A 14305-nucleotide genomic window follows, 5' to 3' on the forward strand; every position below is an offset into this window, starting at 1 on the left:
TAAAGACTAACACCACAGCCCACATTGCCTGGGACACCTGATAAACAGAAGAGAAAGCAGCCATACCATTTTCAAGCCATCCCTGCACGTGTCGCTCCTTGATCATCTGCAACCTCTTCTCAAATCCTCAACCGCTTCTGTGGAGAGCCTGCCATGGCACCTGCAAAGCAAGATGGATCCCTTCGCACTCACCTCGTGCTACTTGGCTGTTCTGCTCCAATCCAGCTCACAACCAGCCCGCCCTTCTCGTGCTGCTCTTCAGAGTGCAGCTTGGCCCCACTCAGCCTGTATGAGACAAATGTGAAACAAAAAGAAAAGCACAGGCTGAAGCAACATCCAAAGACACAGCACAGCTGGGACAGTTACTCTCATCTGCTCCCTTACCTCGGCCCCCTCACCCGCCCTCGAAGCAGACGCTTCCACCTGCTCTCTTAGGCCAGTTACAACACCCCTGAAATATAAACAGGATTTTTACTGTATTTTGTGCAGTTAACTAACTGCAGTGACAACTGCACCCCTAAAGTACCTGCTACATCTGTTCATCGCTCACCTTGCCAAAAGCAGCTATGGTCAAGTCCCGTGTTGTACACTGTGTTTCAGCTTTAACAAATTAAACAGAAGTTGCCTACCAAGTGCTGGACAGTTCCAGAAGGAGCTCTTTCCTGTGACAGGTTCCTCCTAGGGTTTACACTCTAATGGGGACAGGAAAGAAATAAAACAAAAAAAAAAGCAAAATCCCATATCTGTAAGCTTTCAAGATTCAACAGACCTCCTCAAGCACACCATTCAAGAACTATACAAACAGCTGCTCGCAAGGAGATATACTCTCCCACCCCCACATCTGACAAACACCACAGAGATGACTGTGCCAGCTGCCCTTCAGTACATGCCCAGAGGCAGACCGGATGTCTTCACCAACACAGTCCCATCAATGTATTAGTACACCCATGCACTGCCACGTTAGCTGTCATCACTAACTGCCAGGCAGGACAGATCCAGACCAAACACGTACACACACAGGCACGCCACAAACACTACAAACAAAACACAACACATGGCGCAAGAAAAAGTGACCCCCAAAAAGAAAGCCCTACGGCAACAGCAAGTCAGATACAGGTGCTCTGCACCAGACCCTACCAGAGACTCAAATGTCACGACACGCGACTGGAAGCAACTGCCAGAACTGGGATGATGGAGGCCTAAAAAGCCTGCCTTCAAGACAAGAGACCAGAAGGATGGGGAGTGAAAACCCCCTAAGAACACACTTAGGAATTCGATTCCCAAGCAAGAGCTCCTGATGTGGCCCAGATGACTTCTGCAAGAGTGAGGATGGAAACAGACGCGATCTCAAACCGAATATGATGCACAAGACCTGAAACAGATCTGCAGTTCAAGCAGCGACTGCAAGACAAGAAGTGCTCGAATCAGAATCACGATGACAAAACAAGCATTGAGGCCCTTCAGCACCACTACCAAGTCGCCTGTCTGGTCAGTCTGGTGTAAAAAGCCATGAGGATATCAAGACCCGAGAAGCACAGAACAGACACTGCAGAAGCAACACTACAAGACAGATGAACAGAAGGAAACTGTCCTGCCTGGCGCACGCACTCAAGCTACAAAATAATCCCGCTGCTTCTATTAGCCTGGTGACCCAGCCACAAGCAGCCTGAACGTGACCCAGCCTCAACCACCCTCACAGTGGCACCAAGTCTATTCAGCCAGCAGGCACCACGCTGCTCTGGCTCCCAGCTCCCATTAGCCATCCCAGATATGCAAATACCAGGTGCCCCCCAACTTAGCTCTCAGGTTGCTGCATGGTAAAGTCCCTCTGCCTCAAGAAATACACAGGCACTGATTGTCATCTTAGTCAATTGCCAGGCTCATCATCAGCTGCAAAAACAGAGTAACAGCATTCACTAGGACACCAGCCCCATTGCTCACCTTCTCCACAATGCTGACTACTACTGATGCAACATACGATTGTGCTCACCTGTTCCTCTCCGAGTCCAAGCTCCAACAGTGCAGCCAGTATCATCCACACCACCTGGGAAAATAAAGGGATTAAATGATCGTTGCATTCAGAACAAGTCAGCCAATGGTGTTTTTTGTTGTTGGAGGTGGTTTTTGTGTGTTTCCTTTATTTCTTTTTTTTAAACTCTGCCTTAGCTCAACAGCATGCAGAGCACAAACAAGAGAACTGGGGTGTTTCTAGAAGCAACAATCCCCATGCTTTTGCTGCAGCTTATAACATTGAAAGGACAACATGACCCTGCAATTAACTGGAACTTTCTTAACTGGAATTAGCTCAAACCTCTATTTACATTGAAAGAAAAATCCAGGAGGAGAACAGATTATACACCAACAAAATTAATTCCATTCCAGCCCCGGGAAAAAAATCACATACTCTCATCCCCTCCTGTACCTCAGCCGCTTGCCTGCCCCTCGTGGCAGATGCTTCCATCTGTTCTCTTCACCCACTTACAGCACCTCTAAAAGGAAAACTGGAATTTTACTCTATTGGATGTAGGAAAATAACTGCAGTGACAACCACACCCCAAAAACAACAGTTACCTCTGCTCATCACGCACCAGAGTCACTGCAGAGGCAGCTCGGGTCGAGAGGTCCTGCACTGCGAACTGCACACTGCATTTCACCCTGAACAAAGGAAAGACACAGGCAGAAGATAAACGTTCAGCTGCCAGCAGTAGCACCCGTTCCTCAACAACGTAAGCAACCCCAGCTTTACTTTTATCCTTTCAAAACAGCAGGCCACTTGCCTCTGGACCTGCAAATTAGGTCCAAGCTTGAAAGGAGCGGCCAGCATCACCCACGCCACCTGGGAACATAAAAGGACAAAATGACCACTGTGCTTGCAAGCACCCACCTGCCACACTGCTCCTCTATCCCAAACAGTCTCACCCCGGACCCTCTGAGGGAAACACCTGAGCGTCTTCCCTTCGCTTCAGATAAGGGATGACCAGGCTGACACCACTCACCTTCCCTCAGAGCTTCGTGACATGAGGATTTCCCTTCCCTCTCCACAACTGCACAAAGCACCTGCAGAGGCAAGAGAAAAGCACACTCTGAAGCACCTCACAGCCACAGCGTACCTGCTGCAATGCCTCTCTCTTCCCAGCTCCGGTACTTCAGCTGCTCATCAGCTCTAACTGAGATTCTTCGCTCACAGCACCACTGCAAACTTTGCCCAGGCCACACAACACACACTACACAAGCTACATTGCCTAAGACACACAAGCTGGAACATTCCCACCCAACAACCAGTCGCATCGCACAGGAAGGCTGCCGCACACTCCTAGAAACCAAACCTACCAGTCCTGAGCAGCTCCCCACCTCCTCCTGCCAACCACGCTCAGCACACACACTATTTACTGCTCAGAAAAACAGAAAGTTAAAACATACAAAAAACAACTGAGCACCACAAATGCCAAAAAGACATGCACACACAGCAGCCCTGGCAGGGGTAGTCACAGACTTACCCTTTGCAGATAAAAAAGGTGACTCTGATACAACCCTGCTCAGTCTCTTGGCAATGCTGCATCTACACTGTCAAGCCACATGTAGCATGTAATCAAGCTGCTGAAACTCTCCAGGAGACTAAAACAAGTGTTTTTATACATGTAGAGATTAAAATACAGCTCAAAAACACGAGCATATGTGACCATCCCAAAAACAGTGAGACAGCAGCCTCTACTAAATATCCCTCTATTTCAAGCACTTAGAAATCTAGAATTCCAAGCACTTAGAAATCTAGAACTCCATGAACTCCAGCCTGCCTAGAGAACCTTGCAACTGACTGAAGGAAACACAAAGCACTGACCCCAAAGAGCAGCCCAGGCAGAAGGAGCTCTCTGATGCCGTGCCTGGGGCTCATATACCTTTTGTCCCCGCCCAGCACCCAAACCCAATCACCTGGGAAAGGGGAGGGGCAAAGCACAAGAGAGTAGGAAGAGAGCAAGAAAAGCAGATGTTTTTTTTTTTCTTTCTTTTTTAAAATCAGCTTTATCTCAAAAGCATACAGAGAGCAGACAAGGTATCTGCGGTGATTCTAGAAGCAAAAATTCCCTTTTGCTTTCTCTGCAGGTTTTAATATTGAATTGAAAATATCACCAAGCTAGTAACTGAAACTTTTTGAACTGGAATTAAACAGACTCACCCCCATCTGTAAACACAGAGAACCAGCATTCAACAGCATGCCAGGCCTAATACCCACCTCCTGCAGAACGTTCACTACTACTAAGGCAACATATCATTGTGCAATACCTCTCTGTTCCCACCTCCTTTACCTCACCTGCTCAGTAGCTCCACATGAGAAATGTGCCCAGGTGGCACCACGCTGAAGTGTGCCCAAACAGACTTACTTTCTAGAGATGAAGGAGGAGACCCTGCTCACTCTCTAGGCACTACTGCACTTATGTGGTCAAGGAACCCTACCCCACGATTTCCCAAAAACAACGTACCTTTTCTTTTTCTTCGTATCTTTTATTTACATAGAAAGAAAAGTCTAGGAGCAAAACTGATTACACACCAAAAAAAGAAAAAAATCAATTGCATTCCACTCACAGGAAAAATCACTTACTTCAGTAGGCTATATGAGAACCAAAAGGCTGTGCTGATGGGTCAAACACACTATAGGACACTGGGGCTAGGCCCTCCGCTTCACTGAATTAAAACCCATCCCGACACTCCCCAAGGTGCAACCCCAACACAAACACAGACACAGCATTTCAGCTTCAACACAGTTTTGGGAACTGCTGGAAAGCAAGCTTCATACTCAGCGAGGCGTGCTCAGGCTACACAGGACGGGGCTTCGGACACCTCTTTGCCTACCAAAGAAGACGTCCATCAGCACCTGCTTTGTTCCGATACTAAACACTAACATCACAGCCCACGTTGCCTGGGACACCTGATAAACAGAAGAGAAAGCAGCCATACCCTTTTCAAGCCATCCCTGCACGTGTCGCTCCTTGATCATCTGCAACCTCTTCTCAAATCCTCAACCGCTTCTGTGGAGAGCCTGCCATGGCACCTGCAAAGCAAGATGGATCCCTTCGCACTCACCTCGTGCTACTTGGCAGTTCTGCTCCAATCCAGCTCACAAACAGCCCGCCCTTCTCGTGCTGCTCTTCAGAGTGCAGCTTGGCCCCACTCAGCCTGTGCAACACACCTGCAAAAGAGAAACAAAAGCATAGGCTGAAACAGCATCCAAAGCCACAGCACAGCTGGGACAGTTACTCTCAGCTGCTCCCTTACCTCGGCCCCCTCACCTCCCCTCAAGGCAGATGCTTCCATCTGCTCTCTTTGGCCAGCTACAACACCCCTGAAATATAAACAGGATTTGTACTGTACTTTGTGTAGTTAAGTAACTGCAGTGACAACTGCACCCCTAAAGTACCTGCTGCATCTGTCCATCGCTCACCTTGCCAAAAGCAGCTATGGTCAAGTCCCGTGTTGTACACTGTGTTTCACCTTAAACAAATTAAACAAAAGTTGCCTACTGAGTGCTGAACAGTTCCAGAAGGAGCTCTTTCCCGTGACAGGTTCCTCCTAGGGTTTACACTCTAATGGGGACAGGAAAGAAATAAAAATAAACATTTCAAAACCCCATATCTGTAAGCTTTCAAGATTCAACAGACCTCCTCAAGCACACCGTTCAAGCACTATGCGAGCAGCTGCTCACAAGCAGATATACTCTCCCAAATCCCCATCTGCCAACCACCAGAGATGACTGTGCCAGCTGCCCTTCAGTACGTGCCCAGAGGCAGACCAGATGTCTTCGCCAACACAGTCTGGACAATGTATTAGCACACCCATGCAGTGCCACGTTAGCTGTCATCACTAACTGCCAGGCAGGACAAGTCCAGACCAAACACATACACACACAGGCACACCACAAACACTACAAACAAAACACACAACACATGGCGCAAGAAAAAGTGACCCCCAGAGGGAAGCCCTAGGGCAACAGCAAGTCAGAACAGGTGCTCTGCACCAGACCCTACCAGAGACTCAAATGTCACGACACGCGACTGGAAGCAACTGCCAGAACTGGGATGATGGAGGCCTAAAAAGCCTGCCTTCAAGACAAGAGACCAGAAGGATGGGGACTGAAAACCCCCTAGGACAACGCTCAGGAAATCAATTCCCAAGCAAGAGCTCCTGATGTGGCCCAGATGACTTCTGCAAGAGTGAGAATGGAAACAGATGTGATCTCAAACCAAATATGATGCACAAGACATGAAACAGATCTGCACTTTCGAGCACTTCTTGTCTTGCAGTCGCTGCTTGATCAGAGCCATGATGACAAAACAAGCATTGAGGCCCTTCAGCACCGCTACCAAGTCGCCTGTCTGGTCAGTCTGGTGTAAAAAGCCAGGAGGATATCAAGACCCGAGAAGCACAGAACAGACACTGCAGAAGCAACACTACAAGACAGATGAACAGAAGGAAACTGTCCTGCCTGGCGCACGCACTCAAGCTACAAAATAATCCCTCTGCTTCTATTAGCCTGGTGACCCAGCCACAAGCAGCCTGAACGTGACCCAGCCTCAACCACCCTCACAGTGGCACCAAGTCTATTCAGCCAGCTGGCTCCATCCTGCTCTGGCTCCCAGCTCCCATTAGCCACCCCAGATATGCAAATACCAGGTGCCCCCCAACTTAGCTCTCAGGTTGCTGGATGGTAAAGTCCCTCTGCCTCAAGAAATGCACAGGCACCGATTGTCATCTTAGTCAACTGAAGGCTCACCATCAGCTGCAAAAACAGAGTAACAGCATTCACTAACACGCCGGCCACGATGCCCACCTGCTCCACAATGCTGACTACTGCTGATGCAACATATGGTTCTGCTCACCTCTTCCTCTCCGAATCCAAGCTCTAACAGTGCAGCCAGTATCATCCACACCACCTAGGAAAACAAAGCGATTAAATGATCATTGCCTTCACAACACATCACCCAATGGTAGAATTTTATTGTTGTTTGTTTTTTGAAATCTGCTTTAGCTCAACAGAATGCAAACTGCAAACAAGAGAACTGGGGTGTTTCTAGAAGGAACAATCCCCATGCTTTTGCTGCAACTTTGAATATTAAATAGACAATACGACCCAGCAATTACCTGGAACTTTCTTAACTGCAAATAGCTCAACCATTTTTTTTTTTTTTTACTTCTTTTTTTTGTACATAGAAAGAAAGATCTAGGAACAAAAGATATCATATGCCAAAACAAGCACCAAACAACCTTTCCTTCGCTTCAGATAAGGGATGACCAGGCTGACACCACTCACCTTCCCTCAGTGCTTCATGACATGAGGATTTCCCTTCCCTCTCCACAACTGCACAAAGCACCTGCAGAGGCAAGAGAAACGCACACTCTGAGGCACCTCACAGCCACAGCGTACCTGCTGCAAGACCTCCCTCTTCCCAGCTCTGGCACTTCAGCTGCTCACCAGCTCTAACTCAGATTCTTCGTTCACAGCACCACAGCAAGCTCCAATGGGGCCACACAACACACACTACACAAGCTACATTACCCAACACACACCAGCTGGAACATTCCCGCCCAACAATCAGTCGCATCGCACAGGAAGGCTGCCGCACACTCCTAGAAACCAAACCTACCAGTCCTGAGCAGCTCCCCGCTTCCTCCTGCCAACCACGCTCAGCACACACACTATTCACCCCTCAAAAAAAAAAAACAAAAACCTTAGAACATACACACACACAAAAAAAACAACCGAGCTCCACAAATGCCAAAAAGACATGCACACACAGCAGCCTCGGCAGAGGTAATCACAGACGTACCCTGTGCAGATGAAAGAGGTGACTCTGATACAACCCTGCTCAGGCTCTTGGTAATGCTGCATCTACGCTACCAAGCCACAGGTACCATGCAATCAAGCTGGTTTTAGTCCTCTGGAGAATTACACAAGTGGGTTTATACATCTAGAGATTAAAATACAGCTCAAAACAGAAGAGTATCCCACCATCCCAAAAAAACAGTGAGCCAGAAACCTCTATTAAACATCCCTCTATTAAGTGAATTCCAAGCACTTAAAAATTATAGAAATCTATAAACTCCAGCCTGCCTAAAGAACCCTGCAACCGACTGAAGATAAAACAAAGCACTTACCCCAAGGAGCAGCCCAGGCAGAAGGAGCTCTCTGATAGCATGCCTGGGGCTCATATACCATTTGGCCCCGCCCAGCACCCAAACCCAATCACCTGGAAAAGGGGAGGGGCAAAGCACAAGGAAGTAGAAAGAAAGCAGGAGCAGCAGCAGCTGTTTTTTATTATTTTCTTTGGTTTTTTTTTTTTTTTTTTTTTTTTTAAGATCTGCTTTACTTGAAAAACATGCAGAGAGCAGACAGGAGACCTAGGGTGTTTCTAGAAGCAACGATCCCCATGCTTTTGCTGCAGCTTTTAACATTGAAAGGACAACACAACCCAGCAAGTAACAGGAACTTTTGCAAATGGAATTACGTCAAACATGTTCATCATCACTTGCAAAAACAGAGAACCAGCATTCACTAGCACGCCAGCACTGACACCCACCTCCTCCGCAACGCTGACTACTACTGATGCAACATGCTACTGTGCAATACCTCTCTGTTCCCAGCTCCTTTCCCTCATCTGCTCACTACATTTACCTGAGAAGTGTGCCCGAACAGACTTATTCTGCAGAGATGAAGAAGGTGGCCCTGCTCACTCTCTTGGCACTACTGCACTTATGCACTCAAGGAACCATACCCCACAGTTTCCCAAGAACAACGTACCTGGCAACCCCTCATAAACGTACTTCTACTATGTAAATTCAAGGACATAAAGCCTAGAAGGCTTTATGGTCTAAAGACTCGACAGACAGAAAACACACAGGCAAATGCTCCAGAAATGTAACAACCTGTCCCTAAACTTGAAACAGACTACCCCTTACATTCCCACTGCTGCCATTTTCAGATACACGCTCACACAGGGAGCTTCCATGATACACTTCTCCTAAACCCTGCTCCATCACTTTAACAGCAAGGTTGTAACTTTGATAATATTTGACATACAGGCAAAGACTCACAAAAAGCCGCGTAATTCTGCAAAAATCAGAAGGGACCCAGAACCACAAAGCAAACACACAAAGTAACATCACCATACCATCCGTAAAACTGCCATAACAACTACTCACCTGAGGAAAAGCTGCGTGCAATACAGGCACATACTACTACTAGATTGCTTTACAGTGACAGATCCTACCAGTTACCAACTCAAAAAGATACGCGTACCGGTTTCTACTGGAAAACGCATCAGTCCATAGACTCTGACCCACCTAAAGAACCCTGAAACTGACTGAGTGAAAAACAAAGCACTTACCACAAAAAGCAGCCCAGGCAGAAGGAGCTCTGTCATGGAATACCTGCAACTCAGTTACCACTAGGTCCCACATGGAACCTGAAGCCAATCACCTGGGAAAGTGCAAGGGGGAAAGCACAAAAAAAAAAAAACCAGAAAGGAGCAGTAGCTGTGGTTTATTTACTTATTTATATGGCTTAGCTCAACAGCATGCAGAGTGCAGACAGGAGAGCTAGGGTGTTTCTAGAAACAAAAATCCCCATGCTTTTGCTGCAGCTTCAAATATTAAAAGGACAAAATGATCAAGAAAGTAACTGATTTTTTTTTTCCATCTGGAATTAGCTCGATCTTTTATTTACATAAAAAGAAAAATCAAGGAGCAGAACAGATTTCACGGCAAAAAAAAAAAAAAAACAATTCCATACCACTCGCAGGAAAAATCACTTACTTTAGTAGGCTACCTGAGAACCAAAAGGCTATGCTGATGGGTCAAAACACACTACAGGACACTGGGGCCAGGCCCTCTGCTGCACCCACTTAAAACCCATCCCTACACTCACCAAGGTGCAACCCCAACACAAAAAAAACAGACACAGCATTTCAGCACCTGCTTTGTTCCGATTCTGAAGACTAACATCACAGCCCACGTTGCCTGGGACACCTGATAAACAGAAGAGAAAGCAGCCATACCCTTTTCAAGCCATCCCTGCACGTGTCGCTCCTTGATCATCTGCAACCTCTTCTCAAATCCTCAACCGCTTCTGTGGAGAGCCTGCCATGGCACCTGCAAAGCAAGATGGATACCCTTCGCACTCACCTCGTGCTACTTGGCTGTTCTGCTCCAATCCAGCTCACAAACAGCCCGCCCTTCTCGTGCTGCTCTTCAGAGTGCAGCTTGGCCCCACTCAGCCTGTGTGAGACACCTGCAAAAGAGAAACAAAAGCATAGGCTGAAGCAGCATCCAAAGACACAGCACAGCTGGGACAGTTACTCTCAGCTGCGCCCTCACCTCCCCTCAAGGCAGATGCTTCCATCTGCTCTCTTAAGCCAGCTAGAACACCCCTGAAATATAAACAGGATTTTTACTGTACTTGGTGTAGTTAAGTGACTGCAGTGAAAACTGCACCACTAAATTACCTTCTATAGCTGTTCATTACTCACCTTGCCAAAAGCAGCTCTGGTCGTCAAGTCCCGTGTCGTACACTGTGTTTCAGCTTTAACAAATGAAAACAGTCACAAGAGAATCAATCATTCAGCTGCTAGCATTAGCACCCATCGCTCAACAACACAAAGGGACCCCATTTACAATATTATCGTTTCAAAACAGCAGCCCCCTTGCCTCAGCACCTCAGAAGTAGATCAAGACAGGCACCGAGCTGCCTACCGAGTGCTGAACGGTTCCAGAAGGAGCTCTTTCCTGTGACAGGTTCCTCCAAAGGTTTACGCTCTACTGGGGACAGCATAGAAATAAAAATAAAAGTTTCAAAACCCCATATCTGTAAGCTTTCAAGATTCGACAGACCTCCTCAAGCACACCGTTCCAGTGCTATGCGAGCAGCTGCTCGCAAGCAGCTCAAATCTCCCACGCCCAACATCTGCCAAACACCACAGAGATGACTGTGCCAGCTGCCCTTCAGTACGTGCCCAGAGGCAGACCGGATGTCTTCGCCAAAACAGTCCAGACAATGTATTAGTACACCCATGCAATGCCATGTTAGCTGTCATCACTAACTGCCAGGCAGGACAGCTCCAGACCAAACACATACACACACAGGCACACCACAAACACTACAAACAAAACACACAACACATGGCGCAAGAAAAAGTGACCCCCAAAAGGAAAGCCCTATGGCAACAGCAAGTCAGATACAGGTGCTCTGCACCAGACCCTACCAGAGACTCAAATGTCACGACACGCGACTGGAAGCAGCTTCCAGAACTGGGATGATGGAGGCCTAAAAAGCCTGCCTTCAAGACAAGAGACCGGAAGGATGGGGAGTGAAAACCCCCTAAGAACACACTTAGGAATTCGATTCCCAAGCCAAGAGCTCCTGATGTGGCCCAGATGACTTCTGCAAGAGTGAGGATGGAAACAGACACGATCTCAAACCGAATATGATGCACAAGACCTGAAACAGATCTGCAGTTCAAGCAGCGACTGCAAGACAAGAAGTGCTCGAATCAGAATCACCATGACAAAACAAGCATTGAGGCCCTTCAGCACCGCTACCAAGTCCCCTGTCTAGTCAGTCCGGTGTAAAAAGTTAGGAGGATATCAAGACCTGAGAAGCACAGAACAGACGTTGTAGAAGCAACACTACAAGACAGACGAACAGAAGGAAACTGTCCTGCCTGGCGCACGCACTCACACTACAAAATAATCCTGCCTCTTCTATTAGCCTGGTGACCCAGCCACAAGCAGCCTGAACGTGACCCAGCCTCAACCACCCTCACAGTGGCACCAAGTCTATTCAGCCAGCTGGCTCCATCCTGCTCTGGCTCCCAGCTCCCATTAGCCACCCCAGATATGCAAATACCAGGCGCCCCCCAACTTAGCTCTCAGGCTGCTGCATGGTAAAGTTCCTCCGCCTCAAGAAATGCACAGGCACCGTTTGTCATCTTAGTCAACTGAAGGCTCATCATCAGCTGCAAAAACAGAGAAACAGCATTCACTAGCACGCCAGCCCCATTGCTCACCTTCTCCACAACGCTGACTACTGCTGATGCAACGTACGATTGTGCTCACGTGTTCCTCTCCGAGTCCAAGCTCCAACAGTGCAGCCAGTATCATCCACACCACCTGGGACAACAAAGGGATTAAATGATAGTTGCATTCAGAACAAATAACCCAATCGTGGTTTCTTGTTGTTGTTGTTTGTGTGTGTGTTTCTTGTATTTTTTTTTTTTTTTTTAAATCTGCTTTAGCTCAACAGCATGCAGAATGCAAACGAGAACTGGGGAGTACCTAGAAGAAACAATCCCCATGCTTTTGCGGCAGCTTTGAATATTAAAAGGACAATACGACCCAGCAAGTAACTGGAACTTTCTTAACTGGAATTAGCTCATACTTTTATTTGCATTGAAAGAAAAATCTAGGAGCAGAACAGATTATACACCAAAATTAATTCCATTCCATCCCCAGAAAAAAATCACATACTCTCATCCCCTCCTGTACCTCAGCCGCTTGCCTGCCCCACGTGGCACATGCTTCCATCTCTTCTCCTTACCCACTTATAGCACCTCTAAAAGGCAAACTGGAGTTTTACTCTATTGGATGTAGGAAAATAACTGCAGTGACAACCACACCCCAAAAACAACAGTTACCTCTGCTCATCACGCACCAGAGTCACTGCAGAGGCAGCTCGGGTCGAGACGTCCTGCACTGCGCACTGCATTTCACCCTGAACAAAGGAAAGACACAGGCAGAAGATAAACATTCAGCTGCCAGTAGTAGTAGCACCCATCCCTCAACAACATAAGCGACCCCAGCTTTACTTTTACCCTTTCAAAACAGCACTCCACTTGCCTCTGGACCTGCAAATTAGGTCCAAGCTTGAAAGGAGCGGCCACCATCATCCACAACACCTGGGAACACAAAAGGACAAAACGACACTGTGCTTGCAAGCACCCACCTGCCACGCTGCTCCTCTATCCCAAACAGTCTCACCTCAGACCCTCACAGGGAAACACCTGAGCGTCTTCACTTCGCTTCGGATAAGGCATGACCAGGCTGGCAACACTCACCTTCCCTCAGAGCTCCATCACACGAGGATATCCCTTCCCTGTCCACGACTGCACACAAAGCACCTGCAGAGACAAGGGAAACACACACTCTGAGGCACCTCACAGCCACAGCGTACCTGCTGCAAGACCTCTCTCTTCCCAGCTCCGGTACTTCAGCTGCTCACCACCTCTAACTCAGATTCTTCACTCACAGCACCACAGCAAAATCTGCCCAGGCCACACAACACACACTACACAGGCTACATTGCCTAAGACACACAAGCTGGAACGTTCCCACCCAACAATCAGTCGCATCACACAGGAAGGCTGCCGTACTCTCCGAGAAACCAAACCTACCAGTCCTGAGGAGCTCCCCACCTCCTCCTGCCAACCACACTCAGCAAACACACTATCTACTGCTCAGAAAAACAGAAAGTTAAAACATACACACACAAAAAACAACTGAGCTCCACAAATGCCAAAAAGACATGCACACACAGCAGCCTCGGCAGGGGTAATCAAACTTACCCTTTGCAGATGAAAGAGGTGACTCTGATACAACCCTGCTCAGTCTCTTGGCAATGCTGCATCTACCCTGCCAAGCCACATGTAGCATGAAATGCAGCTGGTTTTAGTCCTCTGGAAAATTACAGAAGTAGGTCTATGCATCTAGAGAATAAATTTAGCTCAAAAACAGAAGAGCAACCCACCACCCCAAAAAACAGTGAGCCAGAAACCTCTATTAAACATCCCTCTCCTAAGTGAATTCCAAGCACTTAAAAATTCTAGAAATCTATAAACTCCAGCCTGCCTAGAGAACCCTGCAACTGACTAAAGGAAAACCAAAGCACTTACCCCAAGGAGCAGCCCAGGCAGAAGGAGCTCTCTGATAGCATGCCTGGGGCTCATATACCATTCGGCCCCGCCCAGCACCCAAACCCAATCACCTGGAAAAGGGGAGGGGCAAAGCACAAGGAAGTAGAAAGAAAGGAGCAGCAGCAGCAGCTGTTTTTTTTTTTTTTCATTACTATTTTATTTTATTTTAAGATCTGCTTTACTTGAAAAACATGCAGAGAGCAGACAGGTGACCTGTGGTGTTTCTAGAAGCAACAATCCCCATGCTTTTGCTGCAGTTTTTAACATTGAAAGGACGACACGACCAGGCCAGTAACTGGAACTTTTTCTAATAGAATTAAGTCAAACAGGTTCATCATCACTTGCAAAAA

General features: G+C 47.5%; 1 long non-coding RNA gene across 1 annotated transcript; it reads right to left on the reverse strand.

Annotated features, from left to right (window-relative positions):
* Positions 1-9114: 9114 nt before the first annotated feature.
* On the reverse strand, positions 9115-10800 carry LOC137864392 (uncharacterized). The gene is made up of 3 exons (XR_011101480.1): positions 10518-10800; positions 10047-10140; positions 9115-9469 (listed from the first exon to the last, which is right to left on the reverse strand). It is a non-coding gene; the product is annotated as an uncharacterized lncRNA (long non-coding RNA).
* Positions 10801-14305: the final 3505 nt, after the last annotated feature.

Source organism: Anas acuta, chromosome 14 (genome assembly GCF_963932015.1).
Source record: "Anas acuta chromosome 14, bAnaAcu1.1, whole genome shotgun sequence".
In the NCBI taxonomy this organism is placed as follows: domain Eukaryota; kingdom Metazoa; phylum Chordata; class Aves; order Anseriformes; family Anatidae; genus Anas; species Anas acuta.